Source organism: Pongo pygmaeus, chromosome 7 (assembly GCF_028885625.2).
Source record: "Pongo pygmaeus isolate AG05252 chromosome 7, NHGRI_mPonPyg2-v2.0_pri, whole genome shotgun sequence".
Lineage (NCBI taxonomy): Eukaryota > Metazoa > Chordata > Mammalia > Primates > Hominidae > Pongo > Pongo pygmaeus.
Window position 1 is genome coordinate 23,911,561 of NC_072380.2, and position 12,329 is coordinate 23,923,889.

Below are 12,329 nucleotides of genomic sequence, written 5' to 3' on the forward strand. Positions count from 1 at the left end.
CTTCCTGAGATATTTCCTCCACATTATTTTCAAACACTTTTGTTGGATTTAAATTTTTGCTGTTGTATTTTTAATTTTCAAGAACTCTTTTTTTTTGGTAACAAAATAGTGTTTGTAGTTTATTTTTTAAATTGATAAAAATCATATATATTAGTTGTGTACAACCTGTTTTAAAATATATATACATTGTGGAATGGTTACATCAAGCTAACATATGAATTACTTCATATATATACATACTTTTTTGGTGAGAACACTTGAAATCTATTCTCTTAGCAATTTTCAAGAATACAATACATTGTTATCAACTATAGTCAACTTTATATCAACTTTGTATCAAGAACTCTTTCTGACATTCTGAATGTTTCCCTTTTGTGTCCTATCGTGTTCTTTTTCATGGACTTCTTTCATTTCTTAATTTTTGGAGGCTATCAGACCTAAAGTATTGCTATTAGTCCTGGACACGGCATACAAACCAAAAATTGTTGGCCTGGCGCTGTGGCTCATGCCTGTAATCCCAGCACTTTGGGAGGCTGAGGTGGGTGGATCACCTGAGGTCAGGAGTTCAAGACCAGCCTGGCCAATATGGCGAAAACCCATCTCTACTAAAAATACAATAATTAGCTAGATGTGGTGGCTCACACCTGTAATCCCAGCTACTCAGGAGGCTGAGGCAGGAAAATGGATTGGACCTGGGAGGCAGAGGTTGCAGTGAGCTGAGATCGTACCACGGCACTCCAACCTGGGCAACAGAGCATGACTGTCTCAAAAAAATAAAAATAAAAAATAAAAATACATAAAAAAATTGTTAAACAGCACATGAATGCCTCTGTCCCTTGATAGTTAGTGCTCAGTGCTGGGCGTGAGATATAATTTAAACATTAGTTCTCATCACTCCAGGGAAATAATTCTTCACCACTCTTGCCTTATGTCTTGTCTCAAAACTGAAAAGAATTGTTTTTAAATGCTGAGAAGGTTTGTGGGTGGTGTCACTAAAGACATGAGAGGACGCTGGTTACACGAGTGGTGAGGATGTAAGAGGTGGCAGCACTTATGTCAATGTAAAACATTTGAAATTAATTTGTCAAATCATTTTCTCAGATAACATGAATGCAATAGATTCTTGCATAATGAAGTATAATTTTCCAGTAGCACCTGGTATCCATTTCTTGTTTCTCTTCAGTTTTAATTGTGGTTTCAGAGTTATTCACGGATTGACATAATATTTGCTACAGTTGCTTCTAACAGCTGAAGAACATTTTCAATTTTAAACAAAAATGCTCTTCGATTTGTATATGTGTGGATCCAGATGTAACATTGTGAAATGTGATACTAATTCTTCATTGGCAAGTAGATGGACATTGAATTGGGAATAAATTTATTTTTATAAAGTACATAGTAAGATATAATTAGGTAAAAAAAGTTAAATAAAATTCAGCTTTACTTAAATAATTTTGATTTAAACTTTGATATTTTAAATTACTTTTTTTGTCTTTTAATTTTAATGGATTACTTTGTGTGCTTTGGAAAAAATACCTTTTTGAAACATATTATAAAAATAAACTTTTTATTTTTTGAAATTTACTATTTGTTGAAAATATATTGAAATTTTGTAAACTTTGATACAAATATATTTTAAAATCTCATTACTATCAATAGAATATGAAACATGAAAATCTCAATGATAACAGTGATTTTGCTGAAATGAAGGCAGGGAAAATAAAGCTTATGGAATAAATGAGTAGTAATTATGAACCATGTTTGCTTTTATTAGTGATCTTTACACTGCTACTAGCCCAGAAACAGAACATTAGAAAAAGACAATGATAATTATATTTAGTCATTGTTGATATATATATATTTCTTTTGCCTCAAAAAATGACATTTATTCAAAGAAAAAAAAAGACAAGATGTCCACTTCTTGTCTCCCTTCCTTCCCCTCTCCTGCTGCTCCTCAGCCCCCCAAGATTGAACCCTGGCTGGGGCTAGGTAGCAGGACAGCCCCTCAGATGAGGTCAGCAACATTGAGGAGCATCTTCCCAGTGGAGGTGTTGTAGAAAGTCTCAATGTCTTGAAGTGTTCTGTTGTTTTCTTCTGTCACCATGTTAATAGCCACACCCTTATGGCCAAACCGTCCAACTCGACTGATTCTGTGGATATACTTTTCCCTATTGGTGGGAAGGTCATAGCTGATGACTAAAGAAACCTGCTGCACATCAGTGCCTCTGGCCTATGTTAAGAAAGACAACTCTTCAGCATATGCATGAGAGGACAATCTATCCTGAAGGGAAGAGACTTAGGTGTCCATGTAGGCAGCCAAGGAAGGCAGAGGAAATAAGCATCCTCTACTCCTCAAAGACTTTAGGCATGCCAGATTCTATTCCAGGTTGCTACTTTCCTGAGAGGGGCACTGCATATTCCCTTGGAGAGGGACTCCCCTTGGATTGTTCATATTTTTTGACTTTTAGTCATTTGAAACCCTAGCTTTACACATGCTTTTCAATTTTGTTGTTGTGAGGGAATATTCATCAAGATAGGAGGGAGAGAGCATATTTTATTTGTTAGCTTGATCTACACTTTTAAATATTTAAACATATGGTACATGGGCCTTGATGTATATTCTTTCCCTAGGTGACTTAGAGTCCTGGTTATTCTCTTGGGTCTAGGCCCAGAATTGAAGGATACTGAAATTATTACCTGAGCCCTTCCCTGTGTTCACGTCTTCTTTCCCCTGTCACCCACTCCTCCTCTAAATTGGAATAGCAAAGCAAAGGTCATGGAGAATAATGTATGATTTATGTTCTAACAATCCATGGTTGAGATAGAAAATAGCAAGATGTTCTTTATATAATCTAGTGCTTGTGGTGAGATGAAATGTCCTAGTATCTTTGAGAAGGAACCAGCGAGCATTACCAGCTCCTTGAGGATAGAGGCTATGTAGAATTAATCTTTTTTCTTTAACTGTGCCTAGCAGAGTATCTTGCAAATTAGGGAATGTTTTTGGAAACAAGGTAACTTTGCAAGGCTTGGAAGATGAGTAGAGTTTGCATAGACAAAGGGTTGGAAGCCTCTGAGCTGGGAATGCAATTGTCAGCAAGGTACAAAGGTACATATATGTACCTGTGTATGTGTGCATGTGAGTGTATGCATGTTTGTACAAAGGTACACACGTGTACCTGTGTATGTGTGCATGTGTGTTTATGAGACAGAGAGATGAGACTGAGGGTGGGAGAGGGGTGGGGTTAGAAAGGAAGAAATTTTAGCTCGGGTGAACTGGAAGGTATGCTGGAGGAAAGTAAGAAATTAGATGGGATAAAATAGGGCCCCGATTGATGCAAGACCTTGGAAAAAAAACATTATTCTCAAGTTACATTAGGAACATGTGGAACAGAGAGGACAGTACTGCTGCTGGAAAAAAGGTGATTTAATGGGTAATTGTGAATTATTGTAATTACTTCCAATCAAACAAAACAAAGGGGGAATAATTAAGACAGTGCCAACGTGTAAGAAATTTCAGCTTTAATGTCTGCAAAGCTCCAGAGTAAGCAGAAAGGAAAGCACATTACCTACCTTACAATCGGGTGCTTTTTCTAAAGACATTTTTGAGAGCCAATTTTTTGAGTGCCTTTGCTTAACTATAAAGAAAGCAAAGAGAAGCAGGAAGGGTGAGGGCCAGGAAAATTTGAGATGATTTTTCCCTTGTTACATAATGAAACTTAAAAAAAAAGTAGATAAGCGCATCAGTCCATCAGTTTCTTTGATTTTGGGCCAAGTCGAAATGTCCTCTGTTCTGTTTGCTCGTTTTTAAAAAGCTTAATGTTAACAAACTCTAATCCATTTAACTCTTCTTTTGGAAGGACACTTATGCTCATAAGAAGATGCAACACCTGTCAAAGAAAATCTTGTGAGGTTGAGAAGATGAGCAGTTTTTATTAAAGTGAATCCAAAAAAGAACTGGGGCAAATTTATCTCCAGCACTCCTCGTCCTAAGAAAGGTGTTGGAGAATATTTAAGGGAAGGAGCTGGTCCCAAATGGTCCTTTTTTTGTTTGTTTTGTTATACAAAATACAATAAACATGAACCCCACAGTATGGGAATTACCCTGTAAGTAAAAGTCATTGCAATAATAGCGGGGAGTTCCATTGCTGGCCCTATTATCAGTTGGCTCTGTGACTTTGGAAAACTAATGCCGTCTTTTTGTGCCCATATTTTCATTATCTGAGAACTTAAAGAATTGAAATAGATGATCACCAAGGTACACTTTAGGAGGAAGAAATGGAGGGCCGGGGCAGGTAGGAAGTGGTTGTCCAGAGAAAGGTCTGGGTGCTAAGTGTGTTCATTGTTTCTGGGGTTCATTGTTTCAAGGCTTTTGAGCCTTGTCAACTGACAGAGCAAGAAAATGTATGCGTGTTTAGTAACTCATTGTAAACACATATCTATAAATAGATCTGAATATAACTGCTTTGTCTATAGAAATCCAAACATAACTTCATACTGATAGCTCCAACTCAAATCCATTTCCAGATGGATCAGTCTAGCCTCCTCCCCTTGTTTAATTGCAACCTCCAACTCCAACAGTGATAATCTGGCTCCCACCATTTGAGATCCGTTTATTTACTTGTTCAGTTCTAGTATATATGTACAGCGGTATCATGATTGTTAAATAATACCCTGTGGGAAACAACTTTATCAACTAGAGTAAAGTGCTTATGTACAATTTGTTATGGCTTTGATGTTACGGAGTCCACCCATTTTCAGGTTTGTCAGGTTAGTATCTCTCCCTAACCCCCTTCAGGGAGGTGGTTTTATACATTTGTAGTACAATTAGATTATTTTGCCATATTCTGCATTTCATCTTGATGTTCTCCAAACTCCTAAATGATTTTTGAAAAATTTGCATGTATTAAGACTCACTCTTTGTCCTATGAAGCTTTGTGGGTTTTGACAAATGCATAGTATAATAATGTATTTACCATTAGAGTATCATAAAGAATAATGTTGTTACCCTAAAAAATTCCTTGGGGTTTACCCACTCAGCTCTCTCTCCTTCCCCCAGAATCCTGGCCAACACTGATATTTTAACTATGTTTACAGTTTTGCCTTTGCCAGAATGTCATGTAGTTGGAATCACATAGCATATAGGCTTTTCAGACTGACATTTTTCATTTAGCAATGAATGCATTTGAAATTCCTCCATGTCTTTTTGCAGCTTGGTAGTTCTTTTTCAAAAATAACTAAATAATATCCCATTGTACGAATGTACCACTTTGTTTATCCATTCAGCTATTTAAGCACATCTTAGTTGCTTCCTGTTTTGGGCAATTATGAGGAAAGTTACTACAAACATTCCCTTGCAGTTTTTTGTGTGGGCATGAGTTTTCAAATCAGTTGGGTAAATACCTAGAAGCATGATTGCTATATCTTATAGTTAGAAACTGCCAAACTGCCTTCCAAAGTGGCCGTACTATTTTACATTCCTATTAACAATAAATGAGATGAATATTACTTTTTTAATTGACCCAGGAGATTTAAAATGAAGATCTTTGACTTTGCTGGAAGTTTCTAGTTCCCTTTCATGAAGGGGAGTGTACAGAGATGGTGCAGGGATCAAACACTTGAGTGTTATGGAGACCAAGAAGAGAATAAATTAAGAAAATGGATATATATGAGAAAAACGAGTGATTGGGTCTGTGGCTACTCAAAGTATATGTCTAGCTGCTACTTGGCTGTAGCTAATTGTTGTGACACAGGAACTTGGGTCCAGTGTTTCTAAATTTTGTAAGTTTTTCAAGAGAAGCCAAAAATCTAGATTTGTATATACTGTTCCATTTTTTAAAAATATAGACAAGAAACTTTACACATTAAAAGTATATAATTTGGTAAAGTTTGACATATGTTTATGCCACTAAACCCATCACTCTGAACACTTTTCTCATTTTTCTTGGCAATCCCTTTCCTATCCCACCTCCCAGATAGTCATTGGTCTTTTTTTGTCACTATACATTAGTTTGCATTTTCTAGAGTTTTTTTTAAAGTAAATAAAAGTATACATTGACCATTCCTTTTAACTGCCTTCTTTTGTTCAGTATAAATATTTTCAGATTTATTGATGTGTTATCAATAGTGTTTTTTTTTTTTTTTTGAGACAGAGTCTCACTCTGACGCCCAGGCTGGAGTGCAGGGGTGTGATCTTGGCTCACTGCAAGCTCCGCCTCCCAGGTTCATGCCATTCTCCTGCCTCAGCCTCCCGAGTAGCTGGGACTACTAGCGCCTGCCACCGAGCCCAGCTAATTTTTTATATTTTTAGTAGAGACGGGGTTTCACCGTGTTAGCGGTGATGGTCTCGATCTCCTGACTTTGTGATCTGCCCGCCTCAGCCTCCCAAAGTGCTGGGATTACAGGTGTGAGCCACCACGCCCGACCATCAATAGTTCATTTTTATAGCTGCATAGTTTTACATTGCATGGCTGTACTATAACTTGTCTATCCATTGATCTATTACTATTAATTTAGGTTTCTTCAAATTTTGAGTATGACAAAGATTATTTGCATATTTGTATATGTGTTTTTATATGATGTGTATTTTTATTTCATATTAATATTCTTAGAATGATTGGGTCATGCAATAAATGAACAGTTAAACTTTAAAGAAACTGCCAAAATATTCTCCAGAGTGGTTGCATCATTTTACATTCTCACCAACAGTATAGGAGGGTTCCGTTCTTCCAAATCCTCACCAACACTTGGTATGATCAGTCCTTTTAATTTTAGCTATTCTAGTGGGTGTGTAGTGGTACCTTTTTGTGGTTTTAATTTGCATTTTCCTGATCACTAATAATACTGAGCATATTTTTGTCCTTTATTTGTCCTTCACATATCTTCTTTGGTGAAGTGTCTATTCAAATAGTCTGTCTGTTATTATATTGAGTTGTGGTTTTCTTATTGGGAATGGAGAGTTTTAAGAATATATATATATATATTCTTTATATATATATATATAGTTTTAGTATGTGTGTAGCAGTATCATGATTGTTAACTTATACCCTGTGGGAAACAACGTTATCAACTAGGTTATAGTACTTATGTACAATTTGTTTCGCCTTTGATGTTGTGGAGTCCACGCATTTTCAGGTTTGTTAGCGTAGTGCCTCCCCCAACCCCCTTCAATGAGGTGAATATGTATGTATGTATATATATATATATGTGTGTGTGTGTGTGTGTGTGTGTGTATGTGTGTGTATTCTATATGCATTCTTCATCAGATATATGCTTTGTAGATATTTGCTTGCTATCTGTGTTTGTTGTTTTTATTTTCTTGGCAGGGTCTTTTGAGGAGCAGATTGATTTGTTCTTGGGTCTTAATTTACAGAGATTACTGAGTGACAACACAGATAGGTCAATGCCATTGAGAGAAAAGTTTAATGTTACTCATAGTTTCCTTAGAAATGATAGGCACGGTATAAAATGCTGGCCACAGGTGAAGCACTAGTGTCAGTTAGGAGGCAGAAAGAAGCAAGGGGAAGGCACAGGTCACAGAACTTAATGGGGTCTCTATTGGAAAGGCAAAGCAGGGCAGGGGAAAAAGCTTAGAATCAGCTCCAGCAGGCTTTAGGGTACAGGGTTGTCCCTAGTTGTTTGGTACCTTGCCCTGGGTTGATTTAGGGCAGGGGAAATACTGACTTGGTGTGTTAGAATTAGATTGGGGGTATGAACTCTGGATTGGTTAGTTATTTAATAATATATGAAAGGTAGACTTACCAACAAGTTATCTACTCTCTCTGGGAATGAACTAGCCCTTGCAGGGGCATTCTTTCCCTAGGCAGCAAGATCCTCCCCAAAATGTCAAAACATTATAAAATTCACAAAATAAAAGTTGTGATTAATACAGAGATGTTGGCTGGGCACAGTGGCTCACACCTGTAATCCCAGCACTTTGGGAGGCCAAGGTGAGCAGATCACTTGAGCCCAGGAGTTTGAAATCAATCTGGGAAATATGGCAAGACCCCATCTCTATAAAAAATACAAAAATTATCTGGGTGTGTTGGTGTGCGCTTGTGGTCCCAGCTACTTGGGAGGCTGAGCTGAGAGGATCGCTTGAGCCCAGCAGTTAAAGGCTGCAGTGATTGTGCCACTGAACTCCAGCCTCGGTGACATAGTAAGACCCTGTCTTGAGAATAAATAAATGATACACAGATGTTTTTATATTTAGATAAAGTCCAATTTATCAACTTTTCTTTTGTGTATACTCTTCTTTTTGTTCGAGATAAGAAATAATTGCCTCACTCCGTGCCACAAAGATATTCTCCTATGGTTTTGTCTAGAAGTTTTGTAGCTTTAGGTTTTACACTTTAAATCTATGATCCATCTTGAATTTACTTGTGTGTATGGTTTGAGATACATATTGAAGTTCTCGTTCTTTTTTGCTTATGAATATATAATGATTCCAGCACCATTTATTGAAAAGGCTAGCCTTTCCTGACTTTCTTGACTTGCCTTTGTACTTTTGTCAAAAGTTAATTGTACACATATCTGTGGGTCTATTTCTGAACTCTATTCTGTCTTACTGATCTGTTTGTCTATCTTTGCACCCATACTACACTGTTTTATTTGTTGTAGTCTTATATTAAGTCTTGAAATCATTTAGTTTTGTCCTCTGACTTTGTTCATCATTTTCAAATTGGTTCCTAGAGAAGATCAATACAATTGATAAAATTCTAGTCAGACTGATCAGGAAAAAATGGAGTAGACACAAAACTACCAATATCAGGTGTGAAAGAGTTGATTCTACAGATACTAAATTTGACCCCTTCAATGAAATGGACACATTTCTTGAAAGACACAAACTATCAGTGCTTACCCAAAAAGAAATAGTTAACCTGAATAGCTCTACATCTAACAAAGAAATTTGTGATTAAAAACCTCAAAAAGAAAACTCCAGGCTATTGTTTTGGCTATTGTCCTGTCGATTTTAGATCTTCTACATTTCTGTAGGAATTTTTGAGTAAGTTTATCAATTTCAACAAAAACCTACTAGAATTTTGAAATTTTGATTGGCATATCATTGAATGTATAGATAAATTTAGGAATAATTCACAGTTTAACAATATTGGGTCTTCTGATCCATAGACAAGGTATAGCTCTCCATTGATTTAGATCTTTCTTTCTCATCAATGTTCTGTAGTTATTTTTCTTTTCACTATCCTCAACCACAATGGGAATGTGTTCTGTACATTTTAGTGTACAGACCTTGCATATCTTTGTCAGCTATTACGCAAGTATTTTAATACTTTTAATGCTATTGTAAAAGGTATTAATTTTTTCTATTTCTAATTATTCCTTAGTGTTATGTAGAAACAGAATTAATTTTTCTACATTGATCTTGTATCCTGAAGCTTTACTATAATCATATATTAGTTGTAATCAGTTGTTTTTGTAGAGATCATCAGATTTTCTACATAGATGATTATGTGGTTACAAATAAAGACAGTTTTGTTTTTGTTCTTTCTAATCTGGAGGCTTTTATTTATTTGTTTTTTTTTTTTTCCTGATTTAACTAGATGAAACTGTCTATAGAATGTCAAATAGAAGTGGTGAGAGTAGAAATCTTTGCCTTGTTCTTGATCCTTAGGTGTAAAATAATCAATGATGTTAGCTATGGTCTTTTAAAAATGGATATATTATATCAAGGTTCTTCTAATCCTAGTGCTTCAAGAGTTTATTTCAGGAATTGATGTTGAATTTTAACAAATTTTTTTCCGTGCTAATGGAGATCATCATATGATTTTTATTTTTTAGTTTATAAATATGGTGAATTAAATAGATTGATTTTTGAATGTTAAAACACTGATGGATTATGATATATTGTCTTTTTAATATATTATTGAACATGCTTGCCAAAATTTTTTTGTTATAATTTTACACCAAAGGTCATGAAGGATATTAACCTGTAGATTTCTCTTCTTGTAATGTTTTTGTCTGGCTTTAGTATTAGGGTTATGCAGCCTCATAGAATACAATGGGAAATATTCCCTTCTCTTGAATGTTCTGTAAGAGTTGATGTAGAATTGGTACTAATTCTTCCAATATATTTGAGAGAATTAACCAATGTAGCCATCTGAGCCTGGTATTGTCTTTTGGAGAAGGTTTGAAATTATAAATTAGATTTCTTTGTTAGACATAGAGCTGTAAAGATTAAATGTTTCTTCTGAGTAAGTATTGATAGCTTGTGTCTTTTAAGAAATGTGTCAGTTTTATCTAAGTGGTCACATTTAATATCTGTAGAGTCAACACTCTCATACCTGATACTGGTAATTTTTTATGTCTTCCATTTTTTTCCTGTCAGTCTAGCTAGAGTTTTGTCCATTATTGATCCTTTCAAAGAACCAATTTTTTTGTTTATTTCTATTACTGATTTGGTATAAGTAGATCTATTTCATTGTTTTCTGCTTTGATCTTTATTATTTCCTTTGTTGTGCTTACTTTGGAATTAATTTACTCTTCCTTTTCTAGTTTCCTTAAGGAGAAAGCTGAGGTAATTGATTTGAGGCTTTTTTTGTAATATAGGTATTTAGTGATAAAAATTTCCCTTTAAGGATGGTGTCAGGGAAGGTGGTGGAGAAGGATGTGCCAGGAATCTGTCTCTCCACCTGGACAATAGTACAGCAGAAACTGTAAGAGGTAAGTGTTTTTGGACCTCTAGAGTTTATTTCAATGTTTGCCACTTCTGGGTGAAGACCTGGGCTAGTAAATTGCAGCAATTTTGGTCACTTTTAACCAACAGTACAGTGGCAGCTACCTATTCTCCTTCCACTCCCAACCCTGTGGCAGCTGCTGAGGAATGGCAACTTGTGGTTTTGGTGCTGCTTGTGTTATCCACAGTAGGTAATAAGGACTTTGTTCCCCAAATATTGGAGTTTTGTTTTATGGTTTTGAATTGTTGCTGTAATGGATGAGGTATGGGCATGGAGGCTGGATGCCATTGTTCTAACCTCCATGGGCTGAAGTGTTTTCCAGGATATTGAAAGGTCTGAGCCTGTTCTTTGGACAATCAAAGGCAACTCTGCATACAGAGAACGTTAGAAAGTAACTGCTTATGCCCAGAAAAAGACACAGATGCAGTAAAAACCTGATGAAAGCGTAAGCTTTTACTTTAAGCTGACCCAGGCATACAGCCATGCTACAACAATCAGAAAAAGAGCAAAATCTGAAGGAGGGGAATCTAATTTCCATAGTTATTACATTATAAGATTCAAACTTGCAGTTTACACCAAAAAAAGAAAAAATCACAAAGAAACAGGAAAGTATGGTCCACTTACGGGAAAAAGATAAGCTGACAAAAATGTACCTGAAGAAGCCCAGATATCAGACTTACTAGACAAAGACTTTAAAGCAGCTGTCTTAAAAATGCTCCAAGAGCTAGTGGAGGATATGGAAAGAGCTCTAGGCACGGAGGTTTGTATGTTATTGAAGTTAAATTGGTCTAAAGTCCAATTAGATTGTTATAACTTTAGGATGTTAAAGGTGAGCCCCATGGTAACCACAAAGAAAATACTGAAAACCAAAAGATTTCACTACAAAAAGTTAAGTAATCACAAGACAGTAATAAATGAAGAACAAAAAGCTATATGGCAAATAGTAAACATATGGCAAAATGGCAGAAGTTTCTCCTTATCAGTAATTATTTTAAAATGCAAATGGATTAAACCCCCGAATACAAAGACAAAGACTTGCACAATGACCCCCCTCCCTCACAAAAACGAGATGATCTAATTATATTCTGTCTACAAGAGACTTACTTTACATCCAAATATACAAGTAGGTTGAAAATGAAATGATAGAAAAATATATTTCATGCACATAGTAACTAAAAGAGAGCTGAAGCAGCTACACTAATATTAGACAAAATAGGCCTAACTTCAAAAAAGTTCAGAGGACAAAGAAGGATATTATATATTAATAAAAAATTCAATACAGAAATATGATATAGTAATTTAAACATTTACATACATGAAGCTTGAATTACTGTTGTTGCCTGTGCTTTTGGTGTAATATTTCTGGACTTGTTGCCAAATCCAATGTCATAAAGATTTTCTCCAGTGTTTTAAGAGTTTTATAGTTTTAGCACTTATGTTTAAATCTTTGATTCATTCTGAGTTAATTTTTATACAGTATAAGGTAAGAGCTCAATTTTATTCTTTTGCATATTGATATCCTGTTTTCCAGCATCATTTGTTGAAAAGATTGTCTTCCTCACTAAATAGTCATGTTATCCTTACCAAAAACTGTAAGGTTAGCCAAGAGAAAAGATGAGAGAGAGATCCAAGGTTAGG

General features: G+C 35.6%; 1 non-coding gene across 1 annotated transcript; it reads right to left on the reverse strand.

The window, feature by feature from the left end:
- Positions 1 to 2,304: 2,304 nt before the first annotated feature.
- On the reverse strand, positions 2,305 to 2,445 carry LOC129043305 (small nucleolar RNA SNORA67). Its single transcript, XR_008504397.1, has one exon. It is a non-coding gene; the product is annotated as a small nucleolar RNA SNORA67 (small nucleolar RNA).
- Between the last annotated feature and the right edge of the window lie 9,884 nt (positions 2,446 to 12,329).